Consider the following 27,672-nt stretch of genomic DNA (forward strand, 5'->3'; position numbering starts at 1 on the left):
GGGGTGCTATTCGGGCGGTTTAGGGGTTAGGGTCAGAGAATAGTTTATTGAAAATGCCAGCTTTGGGAGCTGGAGATAAAGGTTTGAGTCCTTTTTTTCTGAGTTTGGGGTACTCTAAGAAGTGGTAAGTCTTCAATCTTTGGTTTACAAGACCAATGTTTTTATAAACTATTAGAGTATTTAGCAGTTGAGTATTTTGTTTTCTAGGGCGCTTGCGGCGGGGAGGAGAAATAGGAGGATAGTGAAGTAGGCGATTGAAGCGAGTTGGCCGATGATGATGAATGGGTGTTCGACGGGTTGGCTTCCTACTCATGTTAGGACGAGGAGGTCGGCGACTAGTACTCAGAATAGGAGCTGGGAGAGTGGTCGGAATGTTATTGCTCGTTGTTTTGATTTGTGCAGGAATGGGATTAGGAATAGGATCAGTACGGAGGCGGCCAGTGCTAATACGCCTCCTAGTTTATTTGGGATTGAACGTAGGATGGCGTAGGCGAATAGGAAGTATCATTCTGGCTTGATGTGTGGTGGGGTTACTAGCGGGTTTGCTGGGGTGAAGTTTTCTGGGTCTCCCAGGAGGTTAACCGCTCATGCTTCTTTCTTATGAGACGTTAGTAAACCAATTACATAGCCTTGTCAAGACTAAATCACAGGTAAAAATCCTGTACATCTCATGTGGCCAACCACTCCCAACTAGGATTCCAAGACGCCTCATCACCCATCATAGAAGAACTCGTTGAATTCCACGACCACGCCCTAATCGTTGCCCTAGCTATCTGCAGCCTAGTTCTCTACCTTTTAGCCCACATACTAACAGAAAAACTCTCGTCCAATGCTGTAGACGCCCAAGAAGTAGAGCTGATCTGGACAATCCTACCTGCTATCGTCCTGGTACTCCTCGCCCTCCCATCCCTACAAATCCTCTACATAATGGACGAAATCGACGAACCAGACCTCACCCTAAAAGCCATCGGCCACCAATGATACTGAAGCTACGAATACACAGACTTCAAAGACCTATCCTTCGACTCCTACATAGTGCCCACCCCAGACTTACCCAACGGCCACTTCCAACTGCTAGAAGTTGACCACCGCGTAGTTATCCCAATAGAATCCCCCATCCGCGTAATCATTACTGCAGGAGACGTACTCCACTCCTGAGCAGTCCCAACGCTCGGAGTTAAAACAGACGCAATCCCAGGCCAACTAAACCAAACTTCATTCATTACCACCCGGCCTGGGATTTTTTACGGACAATGCTCAGAAATTTGCGGGGCTAATCACAGCTACATACCCATTGTAGTAGAATCAACCCCACTCCCACATTTCGAGGCCTGATCGTCCCTTCTATCATCATCCTAATCATTAAGAAGCTATGCAACAGCACTAGCCTTTTAAGCTAGCCAAAGAGGGACTTCCCCCTCCTTAATGATATGCCACAGCTTAACCCCACACCATGATTTTCAATCATAATTATAACCTGATTAACCCTAGCACTCCTCATCCAACCAAAACTACTAGCCTTCACCACAACCAACCCCCCATCAAATAAGACCTCCCTCACTACCAAACCCACACCATGATCCTGACCATGAACCTAAGCTTCTTTGACCAATTTTCCAGCCCCAATCTATTCGGCATCCCCTTAATCCTACTATCCCTACTCTTCCCAGCCCTACTATTCCCGTCCCCAAACAACCGATGAATCAACAACCGCCTTTCTACTATCCAAACATGACTCCTTCACCTAATCACAAAACAACTAATAGTCCCACTCAACAAAAATGGCCACAAATGAGCCATAATATTTACATCCCTAATAATCATACTTCTTACAATCAACCTTCTAGGCCTCCTTCCATATACATTCACCCCAACCACCCAACTATCTATGAACATAGCCCTAGCCTTCCCACTATGGCTCGCCACACTACTAACAGGCCTACGAAACCAACCATCAGCCTCTTTAGCCCACCTATTACCCGAAGGTACCCCTACACCCCTAATCCCCGCACTAATCCTGATCGAAACAACCAGCCTACTAATCCGCCCCCTAGCCCTCGGAGTCCGCCTTACAGCCAACCTTACAGCAGGACACTTACTCATCCAACTCATCTCTACAGCCTCCATTGCATTAATACCCACCCTTCCTGCAGTATCCATCCTAACAATAATCATCCTACTACTCCTAACCATCCTAGAAGTAGCAGTAGCCATAATCCAGGCCTACGTCTTCGTGCTCCTTCTAAGCCTATACTTACAAGAAAACATCTAATGGCACACCAAGTACACTCATACCACATAGTTGACCCAAGCCCTTGACCAATCTTCGGGGCAGCCGCCGCCCTACTCACAACCTCAGGATTAACCATGTGATTCCACTACAACTCATCCATACTACTAACCCTAGGCCTCATCTCAATACTCCTAGTAATACTCCAATGATGACGAGACATTGTACGAGAAAGCACCTTCCAAGGCCATCACACTCCCACAGTCCAAAAAGGCCTACGATACGGCATAATCCTTTTCATCACATCCGAAGCATTCTTCTTCTTAGGGTTCTTCTGAGCGTTCTTCCACTCGAGCCTGGCCCCAACCCCAGAACTAGGAGGCCAATGACCCCCAACAGGAATTAAACCACTCAACCCGATAGAAGTCCCCCTACTAAACACAGCCATCCTACTAGCCTCAGGCGTTACCGTAACGTGAGCCCATCACAGCATCACAGAAGGAAACCGAAAACACGCCATCCACGCCCTAACCCTAACGATCCTCCTGGGATTCTACTTCACAGCCCTACAAGCAATAGAATACCACGAAGCCCCATTCTCAATCGCCGATAGCGTCTACGGATCTACCTTCTTCGTTGCCACTGGATTCCACGGACTCCACGTAATCATCGGATCCTCCTTCCTGACCGTCTGCCTCTTCCGACTGATCAAGTTCCACTTTACATCAGACCACCACTTCGGATTCGAGGCAGCAGCCTGATACTGACACTTCGTAGACGTCATCTGACTATTCCTCTACATAACCATCTGCTGATGAGGATCTTGCTCTTCTAGTATATTAATTACAATTGACTTCCAATCTCTAGAATCTGGTATAAACCCAGAGGAGAGCAATGAACGCACTCATGTTCATATTCGCCCTATCATCAATCCTAAGCGCCGCCCTAACCGCATTAAACTTCTGACTCGCCCAAATAAACCCCGACTCAGAGAAACTCTCACCGTACGAATGTGGATTCGACCCACTTGGATCTGCTCGATTACCATTCTCAGTCCGATTCTTCCTCAGTAGCCATCCTGTTCGTCCTATTCGACCTAGAAATCGCCCTCCTACTCCCCCTGCCATGAGCCGTCCAACTCCAATCCCCCCTAATGACCCTCACCTGAACTGTAGTGATCCTCCTTCTCCTAACACTCGGACTGGCCTACGAGTGAATTCAAGGGGGCCTAGAATGAGCAGAATAACAGAAAGTTAGTCTAACCAAAAAGATAGCTGGTTTCGACCCAGCAGATTACAGCCAACCCTGTAACTTTCTTATGTCGCCCCTACATTTAAGCTTCTACTCAGCCTTCATTTTCAGCGGACTAGGACTAGCCTTCCACCGAACCCACCTAGTATCCGCCCTACTATGCCTTGAAAGCATAATATTATCGATATTCGTAGGCCTATCAATATGATCCATCGAAAACCAAGTCTCCTCATTCACCATGGTACCAATTCTCATGCTAACCTTCTCAGCGTGTGAGGCGGGCACAGGCCTGGCCATCCTAGTAGCCTCCACCCGCACACATGGCTCCGACCATCTACACAACCTAAACCTCCTGCAATGCTAAAAATCATCCTACCCACAATCATACTTCTTCCAACAGCCCTGCTGTCTCCACCAAAATTTCTATGGACTAACACCACCTTATACAGCCTCCTAATCGCTGCCCTAAGCCTACAGTGATTAATCCCAACCTACTACCCCTACAAATTTTTATCCAACTGAGCAGGAATTGACCAAATCTCATCCCCCCTCCTAGTACTATCCTGCTGACTACTCCCACTCATAATCATAGCAAGCCAAAACCACCTGCAACAAGAACCCCTACAACGCAAACGAATCTTTATCTCAACCTTAGTCGCAGTCCAGCCATTCATCCTACTAGCCTTTTCCACCACAGAACTAGCACTATTTTACATCTCATTTGAAGCAACCCTCATTCCCACCCTAATCTTAATCACCCGATGGGGGAACCAACCAGAATGCCTAAGCGCTGGCATCTACCTGCTATTCTACACGCCAGTAAGCTCTCTACCCCTGCTAATCACAATCATACACCTATACGTGAAAATTGGCACCCTGCACCTGCCAACCCTACAACTAACCCACCCAACCCTATCCACCTCATGGACAGGAATACTATCAGGTCTAGCACTGCTCATAGCATTCATAGTAAAAGCCCCACTATACGGCCTACACCTCTGACTGCCAAAAGCCCACGTAGAAGCACCCATCGCAGGCTCAATACTCCTCGCCGCCCTACTACTAAAGCTAGGAGGATACGGAATTATACGAGTCACTCTATTTATGGGCCCACTGTCCAACCTCCTGCACTACCCCTTCCTAACCCTGGCCCTATGAGGCGCCCTAATGACTAGCTCAATCTGCCTACGACAGACAGACCTAAAATCACTAATCGCTTATTCATCCGTTAGCCACATAGGCCTAGTTATCGCCGCAGGAATAATCCAAACCCACTGATCATTCTCAGGGGCAATGATCCTAATAATTTCCCATGGACTAACTTCCTCCATACTATTCTGCCTAGCCAACACAAACTATGAACGTACGCACAGCCGAATTCTACTACTCACACGAGGCCTACAACCTCTCCTACCACTCATAGCTACCTGATGATTGCTGGCCAATCTAACAAACATAGCCTTACCCCCAACAACAAACCTCATAGCAGAGCTAACCATTATAATCACCTTATTCAACTGATCTGCCTTCACGATCATCCTAACAGGAATCGCAACCCTACTAACCGCCTCCTACACCTTATTCATACTACTAATGACCCAACGAGGCTCAATCCCCTCCCACATCACATCTATGCAAAACTCAACCACGCGAGAACACCTGCTCATAACACTCCACATTATCCCAATATTCCTCCTAATCCGCAAACCCGAACTGATCTCCGGAATCCCCTCATGCAAGTATAGTTTAAACCAAACATTAGACTGTGATTCTAAGAATAGAAGTTCAAACCTTCTTACCTGCCGAGGGGAGGGTTTAACCAACAAGAGCTGCTAACTCTTACATCTGAGCCTAAAACCTCAGCCCCCTTACTTTTAAAGGATAACAGCAATCCACTGGTCTTAGGAACCACCCATCTTGGTGCAAATCCAAGTAAAAGTAGTGAACCCCACACTACTAATCAACTCCCTCACACTACTCACGCTGACAATCCTCCTAACCCCAATCATCCTGCCATTTCTATTTAAAAACTTTAAAAACACCCCACAAGCCACCACCCGCGCTGTTAAAACCGCATTCCTAATTAGCCTAGCCCCTACAACCGCATTCATCTACTCGGGAGTAGAATCTGTCACCTGCCACTGGGAGTGAAAATTCATTATAAACTTTAAAATCCCCCTGAGCCTAAAAATAGACCAATACTCAATAACATTTCTTCCAATCGCCCTATTTGTAACATGATCAATCCTACAATTCGCCATATGATACATGGCCTCAGAGCCATACGTAACAAAATTTTTCACCTACCTACTGACATTCCTAGTCGCCATACTCCTCCTAACAACCGCAAACAACATATTCCTCCTATTCGTAGGCTGGGAAGGAGTACGAATCATGTCCTTCCTTCTCATCGGCTGATGACAAGGCCGAGCAGATGCCAACACCGCCGCCCTACGAGCCGTAATCTACAACCGAATCGGAGACATCGGACTGATCCTGAGCATAGCATGACTAGCTTCAACATTCAACACCTGAGAGATCCAACAAGCCGTACACCCCCACCAAACCCCAATCCTCCCCCTCATAGGATTAATCCTCGCAGCCGCAGGAAAATCCGCCCAATTTGGACTCCACCCATGACTGCCCGCAGCAATAGAAGGCCCCACCCCAGTATCAGCCCTACTGCACTCCAGTACCATAGTAGTAGCCGGAATCTTCCTGCTCATCCGCATGCACCCCCTGCTAGCCACCAACCAGACAGCCCTAACTGCCTGCCTATGCCTAGGTGCTCTATCAACCCTATTCGCTGCCACATGCGCCCTAACCCAAAATGACATCAAAAAAATCATTGCTTTCTCAACATCCAGCCAACTAGGACTAATAATAGTCACTATCGGACTAAACCTCCCACAACTAGCCTTCCTACACATCTCAACCCATGCCTTCTTTAAAGCCATACTATTCCTATGCTCAGGGTCTATCATCCACAACCTAAACGGAGAACAAGATATCCGAAAGATAGGAGGCCTACAGAAAATACTCCCAGTCACTACTTCCTGCCTAACCATCGGAAACCTGGCGCTGATAGGAACCCCATTCCTAGCCGGATTCTACTCAAAAGACCTCATCATCGAAAGCTTAAACACATCATACCTAAATACTTGAGCCCTACTCCTAACCCTTATAGCCACAGCATTCACCGCAACCTACAGCATCCGCATAACCATCCTAGTCCAAGCTGGACAAACCCGAATCCCCCCAATAGTATCAATAAACGAAAACAACCCACTAATCACCGCCCCCCTAACCCGACTCGCCCTAGGCAGCATTACAGCAGGAATAATCATTACCTCTTTCATCACACCAACCAAAACCCCCCCAATAACCATACCCCTTATCACCAAAACCGCTGCCATCCTCATAACAATCCTAGGAATCATCCTAGGCCCCTCATGTACAGGGCCACACCCCTCTAACGGCGCAAGCTTACATAGAAACATTATTAACAGACCTAGACAGATACAAAAACCCCTACAAGACCACGTATTAACTAACCCTGTTAACCCGACTCAGGAGCGCCTATAAGAGCGATTAAAATCTGTGAAAGGAACTCGGCAAATTAATAAGGCCCGACTGTTTACCAAAAACATAGCCTTCAGCAAATTAAACAAGTATTGAAGGTGATGCCTGCCCGGTGACTTAGGTTTAACGGCCGCGGTATCCTAACCGTGCAAAGATAGCGCAATCAATTGTCCCATAAATCGAGACTTGTATGAATGGCTAAACGAGGTCTTAACTGTCTCTCACAGATAATCAGTGAAATTGATCTCCCCGTGCAAAAGCGGGGATGTGAACATAAGACGAGAAGACCCTGTGGAACTTAAAAATCAACGACCACCGCGAATCCTCAATCAACCCCACTGGGGCCACTACCATCGCAGAGCCTGGTCGATATTTTTCGGTTGGGGCGACCTTGGAGGAGAACAAATCCTCCAAAAACAAGACCATACCTCTTTACCTAGAGCTACCCCTCAAAGTGCTAACAGTGACCAGACCCAATATAATTGATTAATGGACCAAGCTACCCCAGGGATAACAGCGCAATCCCCCTCAAGAGCCCATATCGACAGGGGGGTTTACGACCTCGATGTTGGATCAGGACATCCTAATGGTGCAGCCGCTATTAAGGGTTCGTTTGTTCAACGATTAACAGTCCTACGTGATCTGAGTTCAGACCGGAACAATCCAGGTCGGTTTCTATCTATGACACACTCTCCCCAGTACGAAAGGACCGGGAAAGTGGGGCCAATACCACAAGCACGCCCCCCCCCCTCTAAGCAGTGAAACCAACTAAACCGTGAAGAGGGCCTTCCCCCACCACTTTCAATCCTAGAAAAGGACCAGCTAGAGTGGCAGAGCCCGGCAAGTGCAGAAGGCTTAAGCCCTTTCCCCAGAGGTTCAAATCCTCTCCCTAGCTTCACCCATGATTCAAATAACAACACTAAGCTGCCTCATTATATCCCTCCTATACATCATCCCAATCCTGATTGCCGTAGCCTTCCTAACCCTAGTAGAACGGAAAATCCTAAGCTACATACAATCCCGCAAAGGCCCTAACGTTGTCGGGCCTTTTGGCCTACTTCAACCATTTGCGGACGGACTGAAACTATTTACCAAAGAGCCCATCCGACCCTCTACCTCTTCCCCACTTCTATTCATTCTGATACCAATACTAGCCCTTGTCCTAGCCCTCACCACTTGAGCACCACTACCACTCCCATTTCCCCTAGCAGATCTAAACCTCGGAGTTCTCTTCCTAATAGCCATGTCAAGCCTAGCCGTCTACTCAGTCCTATGATCAGGCTGAGCCTCGAACTCAAAATACGCACTAATCGGAGCCCTACGGGCAGTAGCACAGACCATTTCATACGAAGTGACACTGGCCATAATCCTGCTATCAATAATCATACTAAGCGGAAGCTACACACTCAGCTCCTTTGCCGTCGCACAGGAGCCTCTATACTTCATTTTCTCCTCATGACCCCTAGCATTAATATGATACGTATCCACCCTAGCAGAGACAATCCGAGCTCCTTTTGACCTCACAGAGGGTGAATCTGAGCTAGTCTCAGGGTTTAACGTTGAATACGCCGCAGGACCCTTCGCCTTATTCTTCCTAGCTGAATATGCGAACATTATGCTAATAAATACACTTACAGCCATCATATTCCTAAACCCAAGCGCCCTAGGGCCACCCACAGAACTATTCCCCGTCATCCTAGCCACAAAAGTCCTCCTACTATCTTCTGGTTTCTTATGGGTCCGAGCTTCATACCCACGATTCCGATATGACCAACTAATGCACCTACTATGAAAAAACTTCCTACCCCTCACACTAGCTCTGTGCCTCTGACACATCAGCATACCTATCTGCTATGCAGGCCTACCTCCTTACATAAGGAAATGTGCCTGAACTACAAAGGGTCACTATGATAAAGTGAACATAGAGGTATAACAGCCCTCTCATTTCCTGTTGACCTTAGAAAAGTAGGAATTGAACCCACACAAGAGAAATCAAAATTCTCCATACTTCCCTTATATTATTTTCTAGTAGAGTCAGCTAATCAAGCTATCGGGCCCATACCCCGAAAATGATGGTTTAACCCCCTCCTCTACTAATGAACCCTTACGCGACCCCAATCATAACCTTCAGCCTCATCTTGGGCACCACAATCACAATTTCCAGCAACCACTGAGTTCTGGCCTGGACAGGACTGGAGATCAACGCACTAGCCATCATTCCCCTAATTGCCAAATCCCACCACCCACGAGCAGTAGAAGCCGCAACGAAATACTTCCTAACCCAAGCAGCTGCTTCCGCCCTGGTCCTATTCTCTAGCATAACCAATGCCTGAGTCACTGGCCAATGAGACATCACACAAATAAACCACCCAACCTCCTGTCTACTACTGACAGCAGCAATCGCTATTAAACTGGGCCTAGTGCCATTTCACTTCTGATTCCCAGAAGTACTACAAGGATCGCCACTAATAACAGCCCTGCTACTCTCGACCCTCATAAAATTCCCCCCACTAACCCTGCTCCTACTAACATCCAAATCCCTCGACCCAGCTCTACTCACCGCCATGGCCCTAGCCTCAACAGCACTAGGAGGCTGAATAGGACTGAACCAAACACAAACACGCAAAATCCTAGCCTTCTCGTCCATCTCCCACTTAGGCTGAATCGCCATCATCCTAGTTTACAGCCCCAAATTGGCCTTACTTACCTTCTACCTATACACAATCATAACATCAGCCGTATTCCTAGCCCTTAACAAAATCAAAGCCCTTAACCTATCCATGATCACAACCTCATGAACAAAAACCCCAGTGCTAAACGCCACCCTAATACTAGTACTTTTATCCCTAGCAGGCCTCCCCCCATTAACAGGCTTTATACCAAAGTGACTTATCATCCAAGAACTAACTAAACAGGAAATAACACCAGCAGCCATGGCAATTGCCATGCTATCACTGCTCAGCCTCTTCTTCTACCTACGCCTCGCATACCACTCAACAATTACCCTTCCCCCCAACTCCTCTAACCACATAAAACAATGATACACTAGCAAAGCCCCAAGCACACCTACTGCGGTCCTTGCCTCACTATCAATCCTCTTACTTCCCCTGTCCCCAATAATACATGCCATTGTCTAGAAACTTAGGATAACACCCCAAACCGAAGGCCTTCAAAGCCTTAAATAAGAGTTAAACCCTCTTAGTTTCTGCACATTAAGACTTACAGAATATTAACCTGTATCTTCTGAATGCAAGTCAGACGCTTTAATTAAGCTAAAGCCTCCCTAGACAGATGGGCTTCGATCCCACAAAACTCTAGTTAACAGCTAAATGCCTAAACCAATTGGCTTCTGCCTACAAAGACCCTGACGCACCCTAGTGCGCATCGATGAGCTTGCAACTCAACATGAATTTCACTACAGAGCCGATAAGAAGAGGAATTAAACCTCTGTAAAAAGGACTACAGCCTAACGCTTCAACACTCAGCCATCTTACCCGTCACCTTCATCAACCGATGACTATTTTCCACTAACCATAAGGATATTGGCACCCTGTACCTCATCTTCGGGGCATGAGCAGGAATAGTCGGCACCGCACTCAGCCTATTAATCCGCGCAGAACTAGGACAACCAGGAACTCTCCTAGGCGACGACCAAATTTACAATGTAATCGTTACCGCTCACGCCTTTGTAATAAGCTTCTTTATAGTCATACCCATCATGATCGGAGGATTCGGCAACTGATTAGTCCCCCTCATAATCGGTGCCCCCGACATAGCATTCCCGCGAATAAACAACATAAGCTTTTGACTCCTCCCCCCATCATTCCTCCTCCTACTAGCCTCATCCACTGTAGAAGCTGGCGCCGGCACAGGCTGAACTGTCTACCCTCCCCTAGCAGGTAACCTTGCCCAAGCCGGAGCTTCAGTAGACCTGGCTATCTTCTCACTCCACTTAGCCGGTATCTCCTCCATCCTTGGGGCCATCAACTTTATCACCACAGCCATCAACATAAAACCCCCCGCACTCTCACAATACCAAACCCCACTATTTGTCTGATCCGTACTAATTACCGCCATCCTACTCCTTCTATCACTCCCCGTACTCGCCGCCGGTATTACAATATTACTAACTGATCGAAACCTAAACACCACATTCTTCGACCCCGCTGGAGGAGGAGACCCAATCCTGTACCAACACCTATTCTGATTCTTCGGACACCCAGAAGTCTATATTCTGATCCTACCGGGGTTCGGAATCATCTCACACGTAGTCACGTACTACTCAGGCAAAAAGGAGCCCTTCGGCTACATGGGAATAGTCTGAGCCATACTATCCATCGGCTTCCTAGGATTCATCGTCTGAGCTCACCACATGTTTACAGTAGGAATAGACGTTGATACCCGAGCCTACTTTACATCAGCCACTATAATCATTGCCATCCCTACCGGAATCAAAGTATTTAGCTGACTAGCCACCCTGCACGGAGGAACAATCAAATGAGACCCCCCCCCAATACTATGAGCTCTAGGATTTATCTTCCTATTTACCATCGGAGGATTAACAGGAATCGTTCTTGCAAACTCTTCCCTAGACATCGCCCTGCACGACACGTACTACGTAGTTGCCCACTTCCACTACGTCCTATCCATAGGCGCCGTCTTTGCCATTCTAGCAGGATTTACTCACTGATTCCCACTACTCACTGGGTTTACCCTACACCAAACATGAGCAAAAGCCCACTTCGGGGTAATATTTACAGGAGTAAACCTAACGTTCTTCCCCCAGCACTTCCTAGGCCTAGCAGGAATACCCCGACGATACTCGGACTATCCCGACGCCTACACACTATGAAACACCATTTCCTCCTAGTCCTAGGACTTAGAGAAACTCCAGTACTAAAAATAGTAAACACAAGCAATAATTTCATATACTTCACTCTCACTCACCACTCAACTATCAGCTAACCACACCCCCGTCCACATAGCTTAACACAAAGCATGGCACTGAAGTTGCCAAGATGGCATAAAACATGCCTGCGGACAAAAGACTTAGTCCTAACCTTACGGTTGGTTTTTGCTAAATATATACATGCAAGTATCCGCGCCCCAGTGTAAACGCCCTCGACCACCTACCCCCATACAGGCCTTGAGGAGCGGGTATCAGGCACACCCAAGTAGTAGCCCAAGACGCCTCGCTAAGCCACGCCCCCACGGGTATTCAGCAGTAATTAACATTAAGCAATGAGTGCAAACTTGACTTAGTTATAGCAACAGCCTAACTTCAAGGGTTGGTAAATCTTGTGCCAGCCACCGCGGTCATACAAGAAACCCAAATCAACCGTCCTATTGACACGGCGTAAAGAGTGGTAAAATGCCTATCCTAGCTAACTAAGATCAAAATGCAACTGAGCTGTCATAAGCCCAAGATGCACCTAAACACACCATTAAGATGATCTTAGGAACTAACGACTGATTTAAACCCACGAAAGCCAGGGCCCAAACTGGGATTAGATACCCCACTATGCCTGGCCCTAAATCTTGATACTTACTTTACCGAAGTATCCGCCAGAGAACTACGAGCACAAACGCTTAAAACTCTAAGGACTTGGCGGTGCCCCAAACCCACCTAGAGGAGCCTGTTCTACAATCGATAATCCCCGATTAACCCAACCACCCCTTGCCAACACAGCCTACATACCGCCGTCGCCAGCCCACCTCGAATGAGAGCACAACAGTGGACACAATAGCACCCCGCTAATAAGACAGGTCAAGGTATAGCCTATGGAGTGGAAGAAATGGGCTACATTCCCCATTCATAGGGCACACGGAAAGAAGCGTGAAACCACTTCTGGAAGGCGGATTTAGCAGTAAAGTGGGACAATAGAGCCTACTTTAAGCCGGCCCTGGGGCACGTACATACCGCCCGTCACCCTCCTCAAAAGCCACATCCCACATAACTAATACCATAAATACGCTGAAGATGAGGTAAGTCGTAACAAGGTAAGTGTACCGGAAGGTGTACTTAGAATATCAAGACGTAGCTATAACACCAAAGCACTCAGCTTACACCTGAAAGATATCTACTAGACCGGATCGTCTTGAAGCCCCCCCTCTAGCTCAACCACACAAATAGTACACCAAAACTAAAGAATTTACTAAACTAATTAAACTAAAGCATTTTACAGTCTTAGTATAGGCGATAGAAAAGACACTTAGACGCGATAGAGACCCCAGTACCGTAAGGGAAAGATGAAATAGCAGTGAAACAATCAAAGCGACAGACAGCAAAGATCAACCCTTGTACCTTTTGCATCATGGTTTAGCGAGAACAACCAAGCAAAGTGAACTAAAGTTTGCCCCCCCGAAACCCAAGCGAGCTACTTTCAAGCAGTTAAAGAGAGCGAACCCGTCTCTGTTGCAAAAGAGTGGGATGACTTGTCAGTAGAGGTGAAAAGCCAACCGAGCTGGGTGATAGCTGGTTACCTGTGAAACGAATCTAAGTTCCCCCTTAATCCTCCCTACCGGACATCCTGAACCCTAATGAGATGATTAAGAGCTATTTAATGGAGGGACAGCTCCATTAAAAAAGGACACAACCTCGACTAGCGGATAATTCTTACTACTGATCCTACCGTGGGCCCTAAAGCAGCCATCAAAAAAGAGTGCGTCAAAGCTCCACCACCTAAAAATACCAAAATAAGATGATTCCCTTATCACAAACAGGTCAACCTATGAATATAGGAGAATTAATGCTAAAATAAGTAACTCAGGGCCACACCCCTCTAACGGCGCAAGCTTACATAGAAACATTATTAACAGACCTAGACAGATACAAAAACCCCTACAAGACCACGTATTAACTAACCCTGTTAACCCGACTCAGGAGCGCCTATAAGAGCGATTAAAATCTGTGAAAGGAACTCGGCAAATTAATAAGGCCCGACTGTTTACCAAAAACATAGCCTTCAGCAAATTAAACAAGTATTGAAGGTGATGCCTGCCCGGTGACTTAGGTTTAACGGCCGCGGTATCCTAACCGTGCAAAGGTAGCGCAATCAATTGTCCCATAAATCGAGACTTGTATGAATGGCTAAACGAGGTCTTAACTGTCTCTCACAGATAATCAGTGAAATTGATCTCCCCGTGCAAAAGCGGGGATGTGAACATAAGACGAGAAGACCCTGTGGAACTTAAAAATCAACGACCACCGCGAATCCTCAATCAACCCCACTGGGGCCACTACCATCGCAGAGCCTGGTCGATATTTTTCGGTTGGGGCGACCTTGGAGGAGAACAAATCCTCCAAAAACAAGACCATACCTCTTTACCTAGAGCTACCCCTCAAAGTGCTAACAGTGACCAGACCCAATATAATTGATTAATGGACCAAGCTACCCCAGGGATAACAGCGCAATCCCCCTCAAGAGCCCATATCGACAGGGGGGTTTACGACCTCGATGTTGGATCAGGACATCCTAATGGTGCAGCCGCTATTAAGGGTTCGTTTGTTCAACGATTAACAGTCCTACGTGATCTGAGTTCAGACCGGAGCAATCCAGGTCGGTTTCTATCTATGACACACTCTCCCCAGTACGAAAGGACCGGGAAAGTGGGGCCAATACCACAAGCACGCCCCCCCCCTCTAAGCAGTGAAACCAACTAAACCGTGAAGAGGGCCTTCCCCCACCACTTTCAATCCTAGAAAAGGACCAGCTAGAGTGGCAGAGCCCGGCAAGTGCAGAAGGCTTAAGCCCTTTCCCCAGAGGTTCAAATCCTCTCCCTAGCTTCACCCATGATTCAAATAACAACACTAAGCTGCCTCATTATATCCCTCCTATACATCATCCCAATCCTGATTGCCGTAGCCTTCCTAACCCTAGTAGAACGGAAAATCCTAAGCTACATACAATCCCGCAAAGGCCCTAACGTTGTCGGGCCTTTTGGCCTACTTCAACCATTTGCGGACGGACTGAAACTATTTACCAAAGAGCCCATCCGACCCTCTACCTCTTCCCCACTTCTATTCATTCTGATACCAATACTAGCCCTTGTCCTAGCCCTCACCACTTGAGCACCACTACCACTCCCATTTCCCCTAGCAGATCTAAACCTCGGAGTTCTCTTCCTAATAGCCATGTCAAGCCTAGCCGTCTACTCAGTCCTATGATCAGGCTGAGCCTCGAACTCAAAATACGCACTAATCGGAGCCCTACGGGCAGTAGCACAGACCATTTCATACGAAGTGACACTGGCCATAATCCTGCTATCAATAATCATACTAAGCGGAAGCTACACACTCAGCTCCTTTGCCGTCGCACAGGAGCCTCTATACTTCATTTTCTCCTCATGACCCCTAGCAATAATATGATACGTATCCACCCTAGCAGAGACAAACCGAGCTCCTTTTGACCTCACAGAGGGTGAATCTGAGCTAGTCTCAGGGTTTAACGTTGAATACGCCGCAGGACCCTTCGCCTTATTCTTCCTAGCTGAATATGCGAACATTATGCTAATAAATACACTTACAGCCATCATATTCCTAAACCCAAGCGCCCTAGGGCCACCCACAGAACTATTCCCCGTCATCCTAGCCACAAAAGTCCTCCTACTATCTTCTGGTTTCTTATGGGTCCGAGCTTCATACCCACGATTCCGATATGACCAACTAATGCACCTACTATGAAAAAACTTCCTACCCCTCACACTAGCTCTGTGCCTCTGACACATCAGCATACCTATCTGCTATGCAGGCCTACCTCCTTACATAAGGAAATGTGCCTGAACTACAAAGGGTCACTATGATAAAGTGAACATAGAGGTATAACAGCCCTCTCATTTCCTGTTGACCTTAGAAAAGTAGGAATTGAACCCACACAAGAGAAATCAAAATTCTCCATACTTCCCTTATATTATTTTCTAGTAGAGTCAGCTAATCAAGCTATCGGGCCCATACCCCGAAAATGATGGTTTAACCCCCTCCTCTACTAATGAACCCTTACGCGACCCCAATCATAACCTTCAGCCTCATCTTGGGCACCACAATCACAATTTCCAGCAACCACTGAGTTCTGGCCTGGACAGGACTGGAGATCAACGCACTAGCCATCATTCCCCTAATTGCCAAATCCCACCACCCACGAGCAGTAGAAGCCGCAACGAAATACTTCCTAACCCAAGCAGCTGCTTCCGCCCTGGTCCTATTCTCTAGCATAACCAATGCCTGAGTCACTGGCCAATGAGACATCACACAAATAAACCACCCAACCTCCTGTCTACTACTGACAGCAGCAATCGCTATTAAACTGGGCCTAGTGCCATTTCACTTCTGATTCCCAGAAGTACTACAAGGATCGCCACTAATAACAGCCCTGCTACTCTCGACCCTCATAAAATTCCCCCCACTAACCCTGCTCCTACTAACATCCAAATCCCTCGACCCAGCTCTACTCACCGCCATGGCCCTAGCCTCAACAGCACTAGGAGGCTGAATAGGACTGAACCAAACACAAACACGCAAAATCCTAGCCTTCTCGTCCATCTCCCACTTAGGCTGAATCGCCATCATCCTAGTTTACAGCCCCAAATTGGCCTTACTTACCTTCTACCTATACACAATCATAACATCAGCCGTATTCCTAGCCCTTAACAAAATCAAAGCCCTTAACCTATCCATGATCACAACCTCATGAACAAAAACCCCAGTGCTAAACGCCACCCTAATACTAGTACTTTTATCCCTAGCAGGCCTCCCCCCATTAACAGGCTTTATACCAAAGTGACTTATCATCCAAGAACTAACTAAACAGGAAATAACACCAGCAGCCATGGCAATTGCCATGCTATCACTGCTCAGCCTCTTCTTCTACCTACGCCTCGCATACCACTCAACAATTACCCTTCCCCCCAACTCCTCTAACCACATAAAACAATGATACACTAGCAAAGCCCCAAGCACACCTACTGCGGTCCTTGCCTCACTATCAATCCTCTTACTTCCCCTGTCCCCAATAATACATGCCATTGTCTAGAAACTTAGGATAACACCCCAAACCGAAGGCCTTCAAAGCCTTAAATAAGAGTTAAACCCTCTTAGTTTCTGCACATTAAGACTTACAGAATATTAACCTGTATCTTCTGAATGCAAGTCAGACGCTTTAATTAAGCTAAAGCCTCCCTAGACAGATGGGCTTCGATCCCACAAAACTCTAGTTAACAGCTAAATGCCTAAACCAATTGGCTTCTGCCTACAAAGACCCTGACGCACCCTAGTGCGCATCGATGAGCTTGCAACTCAACATGAATTTCACTACAGAGCCGATAAGAAGAGGAATTAAACCTCTGTAAAAAGGACTACAGCCTAACGCTTCAACACTCAGCCATCTTACCCGTCACCTTCATCAACCGATGACTATTTTCCACTAACCATAAGGATATTGGCACCCTGTACCTCATCTTCGGGGCATGAGCAGGAATAGTCGGCACCGCACTCAGCCTATTAATCCGCGCAGAACTAGGACAACCAGGAACTCTCCTAGGCGACGACCAAATTTACAATGTAATCGTTACCGCTCACGCCTTTGTAATAAGCTTCTTTATAGTCATACCCATCATGATCGGAGGATTCGGCAACTGATTAGTCCCCCTCATAATCGGTGCCCCCGACATAGCATTCCCGCGAATAAACAACATAAGCTTTTGACTCCTCCCCCCATCATTCCTCCTCCTACTAGCCTCATCCACTGTAGAAGCTGGCGCCGGCACAGGCTGAACTGTCTACCCTCCCCTAGCAGGTGACCTTGCCCACGCCGGAGCTTCAGTAGACCTGGCTATCTTCTCATTCCACTTAGCCGGTATCTCACTGGATCTCACTGTGCTATCCCTGGACTCACTGTAGTGCATCCCCAGTGGTGCCAGTGCACTCTCTGGACTCACTGCAGTGCATCCCCAGTGGTGCCAGTGCACTCTCTGGACTCACTGAAGTGCATTCTCAGTGGTGCCAGTGCACTCTCTGGACTCACTGCAGTGCATCCCCAGTCGTGCCAGTGAACTCACTGGACTCACTGCACTGCATGCCCAGTGGTGCCAGTGCACTCTCTGGGCTCACTGAAGTGCATTCTCAGTGGTGCCAGTGCACTCTCTGGACTCACTGCACTGCATCATCAGTGGTGCCAGTGCTATCCCTGGACTCACTGTAGTGCATCCCCAGTGGTTCCAGTGCACTCTCTGGACTCACTGCAGGGCATCCCCAGTGGTGCCAGTGCACTCTCTGGACTCACTGCACTGCATCCTCAGTGGTGCCAGTGCACTCTCTGGACTCACTGCACTGCACCCCAATGCTCCCAGTGCACTCTCTGGACTCACTGCACTGCATCCCCAGTGGTGCCAGTGCACTCTCTGGACTCACTGAAGTGCATTCTCAGTGGTGCCAGTGCATTCTCTGGACTCACTGCAGTGCATCCCCAGTGGTGCCAGTGAACTCACTGGACTCACTGCACTGCATCTCCAGTGGTGCCAGTGCACTCTCTGGGCTCACTGCAGGGCATCCCCAGTGGTGCCAGAGCACTCTCTGGACTCACTGCACTGCATCAACAGTGGTGCCAGTACTATCCCTGGACTCACTGTAGTGCATCCCCAGTGGTGCCAGTGCACTCTCTGGACTCACTGCACTGCATCCCCAGTGGAGCCAGTGCACTCTCTGGACTCACTGCACTGCATCCCCAGTGGTGCCAGAGCACTCTCTGGACTCACTGCAGTGCATCCCCAGTGGTGCCAATACACTCACTGGACTCACTGCACTGCATCCCCAGTGGTGCCAGTGCACTCTCTGCACTCACTGAAGTGCATCTCCAGTGGTGCCAGTGAACTCTCTGGACTCACTGCAGTGCATCCCCAGTGGTGCCAGTGCACTCTCTGGACTCACTGCACTGCATCCCCAGTGGTGCCAGTGCACTCTCTGGACTCACTGCACTGCATCCCCAGTGGTGCCAGTGCACTCTCTGGACTCACTGCACTGCATCTCCAATGGTGCCAGTGCACTCTCTGGACTCACTGCACTGCATCCCCAGTGGTGCCAATGCACTCTCTGGACTCACTGCTGTGCACCCCAGTGGTGCCAGTGCACTCTCTGGACTCACTGTACTGCATCCCCAGTGGTGCCAGTGCACTCTCTGGACTCAGTGCACTGCATCCCCATTGGTGCCAGTGCACTCTCTGGACTCACTGCACTGCATCCCCATTGGTGCCAGGGCACTCTCTGGACTCACTGTAGTGCATCCCCAGTGGTGCCAGTGCACTCTCTGGACTCACTGCAGTGCATCCCCAGTGGTGCCAGTGCACTCTCTGGACTCACTGAAGTGCATTCTCAGTGGTGCCAGTGCACTCTCTGGACTCACTGCAGTGCATCCCCAGTCGTGCCAGTGAACTCACTGGACTCACTGCACTGCATCCCCAGTGGTGCCAGTGCACTCTCTGGACTCACTGAAGGGCATCCCCAGTGGTGCCAGTACACTCACTGGACTGACTGCACTGCATCCCCAGTGGTGCTAGTGCACTCTCTGGACTCACAGCACTGCATCTCCAGTTGTGCCAGAGCACTCTCTGGACTCACTGCAATGCATCCCCAGTGGTGCCAGTGCACTCTCTGGACTCACTGTACTGCATCCCCAGTGGTGCCAGTGCACTCTCTGGAATCACTGCTGTGCATCCCCAGTGGTGCCAGTGCACTCTGTGGACTCACTGCAGTGCATCCCCAGTGGTGCAAGTGCACTCTCTAGACTCACTGCAGTGCATCCCCAGTGGTGCCAGTACACTCACTGGACTCACTGCACTGCATCCCCAGTGGTGCCAGTGAACTCTCTGGACTTGCTGCACTGCATCCCCAGTGGTGCCAGTGCACTCTCTGGACTCACTGATGTGCATCCCCAGTGGTGCCTGTGCACTCTCTGGAGTAACTGCAGTGCATCCCCAGCGGTGCCAAAGCACTCTCTGGACTCCCGGCACCGCATCCCCAGTGGTGCCAGTGCACTCTCTGGGCTCACTGCAGTGCATCCCCAGTGGTGCCAGTGCACTCTCTGGACTCACTGCACTGCATCCCCAGTGGTGCCAATGCACTCTCTGGACCTCCGGCACCGCATCCCCAGTGGAGCCAGTGCACTCTCTGGACTCGCGGCACTGCATCCCCAGTGGTTCCAGTGCACTCTCTCGAGTCACTGCACTACATCCCCAGTTGTGCCAGTGCACTCACTGGACTCTCTGTACTGCATCATCAGTGGTGCCAGTGCACTCTCTGGACTCACTGCACTGCATCCCCAGTGGTGCCAGTGCACTCTCTGGACTCACTGCACTGCATCCCCAGTGGTGCCAGGGCTATCCCTGGACTCACTGTAGTGCATCCCCAGTGGTGCCAGTGCACTCTCTGGACTCACTGCAGTGCATCCCCAGTGGTGCCAGTGCACTCTCTGGACTCACTGAAGTGCATTCTCAGTGGTGCCAGTGCACTCTCTGGACTCACTGCAGTGCATCCCCAGTGGTGCCAGTGAACTCTCTGGACTCACTGCACTGCATCATCAGTGGTGCCAGTGCTATCCCTGGACTCACTGTAGTGCATCCCCAGTGGTGCCAGTGCACTCTCTGGACTCACTGCAGTGCATCCCCTGTGGAGCCAGTGCACTCTCTGGACTCACTGCACCGCATCCCGAGTGGTGCCAGTGCACTCTCTGGAGTGACTGCAGTGCATCCCCAGTGGTGCCAGTGCACTCTCTGGACTCGCGTCAATGCATCCCCAGTGGTGCTAATGCACTCTCTGGACTCACTGCACTGCATCACGAGTGGTGCCAGTGCACTCTCTGGACTCACTGCACTGCATCCCCAGTGGTGCCAGTGCACTCTCTGGACTCACTGCACTGCATCCCCAGTGCTGCCAGTGCTCTCTCTGGACTCACTGCACTGCATCCACAGTGGTGCCAGTGCACTCTCTGGACTCACTGCAGTGCATCACCAGTGGTGCCAGTGCACTCTCTGGACACACTGAAGTGCATTCTCAGTGGTGCCAGTGCACTCTCTGGACTCACTGCGCTGCATCCCCAGTGGTGCCAGTACACTCACTGGACTCACTGCACTGCATCCCCAGTGGTGCCAGTGCACTCTCTGGACTCACTGCACTGCATCCCTAGTGGTGCCAGGGCACTCTCTGCAGACACTGCAGTGCATCCCCAAAGGTGACAGTGCACTCTCTGGACTCACTGCACTGCATCCCCAGTGGTGCCAGTGCACTCTCTGGACTCACTGCACTGCATCCCTAGTGGTGCCTCTGCACTCTCTGGACTCACTGAACTACTCCAGCCGCGGCAGTTGCTCCAGCCGCGGTAGCCCTCCATCCTCGGCAGCCGCGGCAGCCGCGGCAGCCGCTCCAGCCGCGGCAGCCGCTCCACTCGGTAGCGGCTGGAGCGGCTGCCGCGGCTGGAGCGGCTGGAGCGGCTGCCGCGGCTGGAGCTCCTGCCGCGTTTGGAGCGGTTACCGCGGCTGGAGCGGCTGGAGCGGCTGCCGCGGCTGGAGCGGCTGCCGCGGCTGGAGGGGCTAACGCGGCTGGAGAGGCTGACGCGGTTGGAGCGTCTAGAGCGTCTGCCGCGGCTGGAGGGGCTGCCGCGGCTGGAGCGGTTGACGCGGCTGGAGCGGAAACCGAGGCTGGAGCGCCACTCTCTGGACTCACTGCACTGCATCACCAGTGGTGCCAGTGCACTCTCTGGACTCACTGCACTGCATCACCAGTGGTGCCAGTGCACTCACTGGACTCACTGCAGTGCATCCCCAGTGGTGCCAGTGCACTCTCTGGACTCACTGCACTGCATCCCCAGTGGCGCTAGTGCACTCTCTGGACTCACTGCAGTGCATCCCCAGTGGTGCCAGTGCACAGTCTGGGCTCACTGAAGTGCATTTTCAGTGGTGCCAGTGCACTCTCTGGACTCACTGCACTGCATCCCCAGTAGTGCCAGTGCACTCTCTGGACTCACTGCACTGCATCCCCAGTGGTGCCAGTGCACTCTCTGGACTCACTGCACTGCATCCCCAGTGGTGCCAGTGCACTCTCTGGACTCACTGCACTGCATCCCCAGTGGTGCCAGTGCACTCTGTGGACTCACTGCAGTGCATCCCCAGTGGTGCCAGTGCGCTCTCTGGACTCACTGGAGTGCATCACCTGTGGTGCCAGTGCACTCTCTGGACTCACTGCACTGCATCCCCAGTGCTGCCAGTGCACTCTCTGGACTCACTGCACTGCATCCCCAGTGGTGCCAGTGCGCTCTCTGGACTCTCTGCAGGGCATCCCCAGTGGTGCCAGTGCACTCCCTGGACTCATTGAAGTGCATTCTCAGTGGTGCCAGTGCACTCTCTGGACTCACTGCACTGCATCCCCAGTGGTGCCAAGGCACTCTCTGGACTCACTGCAGTGCATCCCCAGTGGTGCCAGTGCACTCTCTGGACTCACTGCACTGCATCCCCAGTGGTGCCAGTGCACTCTCTGGGCTCACTGCAGGGCATCCCCAGTGGTGCCAGTGCACTCTCTGGACTCACTGCACTGCATCCCCATTGGTGCCAGTGCTATCCCTGGACTCACTGTAGTGCATCCCCAGTGGTGCCAGTGCACTCTCTGGACTCACTGCAGGGCATCCCCAGTGGTGCCAGTGCACTCTCTGGACTCACTGCACTGCATCCCCAGTGGTGCCAGTGCACTCTCTGCACTCACTTCACTGCATCGCCAGTGGTGCCAGTGCACTCTCTGGACTCACTGCACTGCATCCCCAGTGGTGCCAGTACACTCACTGGACTGACTGAAGTGCATCCCCAGTGGTGTCAGTGCACTCTCTGGAGTCAGTGCGCTGCATCCCCAGTGGTGCAAGTGCACTCCCTGGACTCACTGCACTGCATTCCCAGTGGTGACAGTGAAGTCTTTGGACTCACTGCACTCCATCCCCACTGGTGCCTTTGCACTCCCTGGACTCACTGCACTGCTCCAGCCGCGGCAGCCGCTCCAGCCGCGGTAGCCCTCCAGCCGTGGCAGCCGCTCCACTCGGTAGCGGCTGGAGCGGCTGCCGCGGCTGGAGCGGCTGGAGCGGCTGCCGCGGCTGGAGCGGCTGCCGCGGTTGGAGCGGCTGCCGCGGCTGGAGCGGCTGGAGCGGCTGCCGCGGCTGGAGCGGCTGGAGCGGCTGCCGCGGCTGGAGCGGCTGGCGCGGCTGGAGGAGCTACCGCGTCTGGAGCGGTTAACGCGGCTGGAGCGGATGCCGAGGCTGGAGCGGATGCCGCGGCTGGTGCGGCTGGAGAGGCTGCCGCGGCTGGAGCAGTGCAGTGAGTTCAGAGAGTGCACTGGCTCCTTGGGGATGCAGTACAGTGAGTAAAGAGAGTGCACTGGCACCATTGGGGATGCAGTGCAGTGAGTCCAGAGAGTGTACTGGCACCACTGGGGATGCAGTGCAGTGAGTCCAGAGAGTGCACTGGCACCACTGGGGATGCAATGCAGTGAGTCCAGAGAGTGCACTGGCACCACTGGGCATGCAGTGCTGTGAGTCCAGAGAGTGCCCCGGCAACACTGGGAATGCACTACAGTGACTGCAGAGACTGCACTGACTCCACTGCGGATGCAGTGGCGCGAGTCCAGAGAGTGCACTGGCACCACTGGGGATGCGGTGCCGGGAGTCCAGAGAGTGTTTGGCACCACTGGGGATACGGTGCCGGGAGTCCAGAGAGTGCACTGACACCACTGGGGATGCGGTGCCTGGAGTCCAGAGAGTGCTTTGGCACCACTGGGGATGCAGTGCAGTGAGTCCACAGAGTGCACTGACACCAGTGGGAATGCGGTGCAGTGAGTCCAGAGTGCACTAGCACCACCGGGGATGCAGATCAGTGAGTCCAGAGAGTGCACTGGCAACACGGAGAATGTATTTCAGTGAGACCAGAGAGTGCCGCTCCAGCCTCGGCATCCGCTCCAGCCGAGTCAACCCCGCGGTAGCCCCTCCAGCCGCGGCAGACGCTCCAGCCGCGGCAGCCGCTCCAGTCGCTCCAGCCGCGGCAGCCGCTCCAGCCCCTCCAGCCGCGCCAGCCTCTCCATTCGCGGCAGCCGCTCCAGCCGCGGCAGCCGCTCCAGCCGCTCCAGCCGCGGCAGCCGCTCCAGCCGCTACCGAGTGGAGCGGCTGCCACGGCTGGAGGGCTACCGCGGCTGGAGCGGCTGCCGCGGCTGTAGCAGTGCAGTGAGTCCAGAGAGTGCACTGGCACCACTGGGGATGCACTGAAGTGAGTCCAGAGAGTGCACTGGCACCGCTGGGAATGCACTTCAATGAGTCCAGAGAGTGCACTGGCACCACTGGGGATGCACTGCAGTGAGTCCAGAGAGTGCACTAGCACTACTGGGGATGCAGTGCAGTGAGTCCAGAGAGTGCACTGGCACCACTGGGGATGCACTGCAGTGAGTCCAGAGAGTGCACTGGCAATACTGGGGATGCAGTGCAGTGAGTCCAGAGAGTGCACTGGCACCACTGAGAATGCACTTCAGTGAGTCCAGAGAGTGCACTGGCAACACTGGGGATGCACTGCAGTGAGTCCAGAGATTGCACTGGCACCACTGGGGATGCAGTACAGTGAGTCCACACAGTGCACTAGCACCAATGGGGATGCAGTGCAGTGAGTCCAGAGAGTGCACTGGCACCACTGGGGATGCAGTGCAGTGAGTCCAGAGAGTGCACTGGCACCACTGGTGATGCACTGCTGTGAGTCCAGAGAGTGCTCTTGCACCACAGCGGATGCAGTGCAGTGTCTCAAGAGAGTGCACTGTCACCACTGGGGATGCACTGCAGTGAGTCCAGAGAGTGCACTGGCACCACTGGGGATGCAGTGCAGTGAGTCCAGAGAGTGCAATGGCACCAATGCGGATGCACTGCAGTGAGTCCAGAGAGTGCACTGGCTCCACTGGGGATGCACTGCAGTGAGTCCAGAGAGTGCACTGGCACCACTGGGGATGCACTGCAGTGAGTCCAGAGAGTGTACTGGCACCACTGGGGATGCACTGAAGTGAGTCCAGAGAGTGCACTGGCACCACTGGGAATGCACTTCAGTGAGTCCAGAGAGTGCACTGGCACCACTGGGGATGCACTGCAGTGAGTCCACAGAGTGCAATAGCACTACTGCGGATGCAGTGCAGTGAGTCCAGAGAGTGCGCTGGAACCACTGGGGGTGCAGTGCAGTGAGTACAGAGAGTGCACTGGCACCACTGGGGATGCAGTGCAGGGACTCCAGAGAGTGCACTGGCACCACTGGGGATGCAGTGCAGTGAGTCCAGTGAGTGCACTGGCACCACTGGGGATGCAGTGCAGTAAGTTCAGAGAGTGCACTGGCACCACTGGGGAAGCAGTGCAGTGAGTCCAGAGAGTGCAGTGGCACCACTGGGGATGCACTGCAGTGAGTCCACAGAGTGCACTGGCACCACTGGGGATGCACTGCAGTGAGTCCAGAGAGTGCACTGGCACCACTGGGGATGCAGTTCAGTGAGTCCAGAGAGTGCACTGGCACCACTGGGGATGCAGTGCAGTGAGTCCAGAGAGTGCACTGGCACCACTGAGAATGCACTGCAGTGAGTCCAGAGAGCGCACTGGCACCACTGGGGATGCAGTGCAGTGAGTCCAGAGATTGCACTGGCACCACTGGGGATGCAGTGCTGTGACTCCAGAGAGCGCACTGGCACCACTGGGGATGCACTGCAGTGAGTCCAGAGAGTGCACTGGCACCACTGGTGATGCACTGCAGTGAGTCCAGAGAGTGCACTGGCACCAATGGGGATGCACTGCAGTGACTCGAAAGAGTGCACTGGCACCACTGGGGAAGCAGTGCAGTGAGTCCAGAGAGTGCACTGGCAATACTGGGGATGCAGTGCAGTGAGTCCAGAGAGTGCACTGGCACCACTGAGAATGCACTTCAGTGAGTCCAGAGAGTGCACTGGCACCACTGGGGATGCAGTACAGTGAGTCCACACAGTGCACTAGCTCCACTGGGGATGCAGTGCAGTGAGTCCAGAGAGTGCACTGGCAGCACTGGGGATGCAGTGCAGTGAGTCCAGAGAGCGCACTGGCACCACTGGTGATGCACTGCTGTGAGTCCAGAGAGTTCTCTTGCACCACAGGGGATGCAGTGCAGTGACTCAAGAGAGTGCACTGGCAGCACTGGGGATGCAGTGCAGTGAGTCCAGAGAGTGCACTGGCACCACTGGGGATGCAGTGCAGTGAGTCCAGAGAGTGCAATGGCACCACTGCGGATGCACTGCAGTGAGTCCAGAGAGTGCACTGGCTCCACTGGGGATGCACTGCCGTGAGTCCAGAGAGTGCACTGGCACCACTGGGGATGCACTGCAGTGAGTCCAGAGAGTGTACTGGCACCACTGGGGATGCACTGAAGTGAGTCCAGAGAGTGCACTGGCACCACTGGGAATGCACTTCAGTGAGTCCAGAGAGTGCACTGGCACCACTGGGGATGCACTGCAGTGAGTCCACAGAGTGCACTAGCACTACTGGGGATGCAGTGCAGTGAGTCCAGAGAGTGCACTGGCACCACTGGGGATGCACTGCAGTGAGTCCAGAAAGTGCACTGGCAATACTGGGGATGCAGTTTAGTGAGTCCAGAGAGTGCACTGGCACCACTGAGAATGCACTGCAGTGAGTCCAGAGAGTGCACTGGCACCACTGGGGATGCACTGCAGTGAGTCCAGAGATTGCACTGGCACCACTGGGGATGCAGTACAGTGAGTCCACACAGTGCACTAGCACCACTGGGGATGCAGTGCAGTGAGTCCAGAGAGTGCACTGGCACCACTGGGGATGCAGTGCAGTGAGTCCAGAGAGTGCACTGGCACCACTGGTGATGCACTGCTGTGAGTCCAGAGAGTGCTCTTGCACCAGAGGGGATGCAGTGCAGTGACTCAAGAGAGTGCACTGGCAGCACTGGGGATGCAGTGCAGTGAGTCCAGAGAGTGCACTGGCACCACTGGGGATGCAGTGCAGTGAGTCCAGAGAGTGCAATGGCACCACTGCGGATGCACTGCAGTGAGTCCAGAGAGTGCACTGGCACCACTGGGGATGCACTTCAGTGAGTCCAGAGAGTGCACTGGCACCACTGGGGATGCACTGCAGTGAGTCCAGAGAGTGTACTGGCACCACTGGGGATGCACTGAAGTGAGTCCAGAGAGTGCACTGGCACCACTGAGAATGCACTTCAGTGAGTCCAGAGAGTGCACTGGCACCACTGGTGATGCACTGCTGTGAGTCCAGAGAGTGCTCTTGCACCAGAGGGGATGCAGTGCAGTGACTCAAGAGAGTGCACTGGCAGCACTGGGGATGCAGTGCAGTGAGTCCAGAGAGTGCACTGGCACCACTGGGGATGCAGTGCAGTGAGTCCAGAGAGTGCAATGGCACCACTGCGGATGCACTGCAGTGAGTCCAGAGAGTGCACTGGCACCACTGGGGATGCACTTCAGTGAGTCCAGAGAGTGCACTGGCACCACTGGGGATGCACTGCAGTGAGTCCAGAGAGTGTACTGGCACCACTGGGGATGCACTGAAGTGAGTCCAGAGAGTGCA

At 51.8% G+C, this 27,672-nt stretch overlaps 2 long non-coding RNA genes across 2 annotated transcripts in view; one reads left to right on the forward strand and one right to left on the reverse strand.

The window, feature by feature from the left end:
- LOC308186675 overlaps positions 1-2,304 on the reverse strand; it is a 51,515-nt gene extending 49,211 nt beyond the window's left edge. The window contains exon 1 of the long non-coding RNA XR_013944184.1: positions 2,290-2,304. This is a non-coding gene — a long non-coding RNA (uncharacterized lncRNA). The remainder of the gene's footprint in view (positions 1-2,289) is intronic.
- Positions 1-27,672, forward strand: part of LOC308186673 — a 195,811-nt gene that overhangs the window by 132,884 nt on the left and 35,255 nt on the right. The window contains exon 2 of the long non-coding RNA XR_013944179.1: positions 355-576. This is a non-coding gene — a long non-coding RNA (uncharacterized lncRNA). The remainder of the gene's footprint in view (positions 1-354; positions 577-27,672) is intronic.

Source organism: Anser brachyrhynchus (assembly GCF_964034855.1).
Source record: "Anser brachyrhynchus genome assembly, contig: SCAFFOLD_79, whole genome shotgun sequence".
NCBI lineage: Eukaryota > Metazoa > Chordata > Aves > Anseriformes > Anatidae > Anser > Anser brachyrhynchus.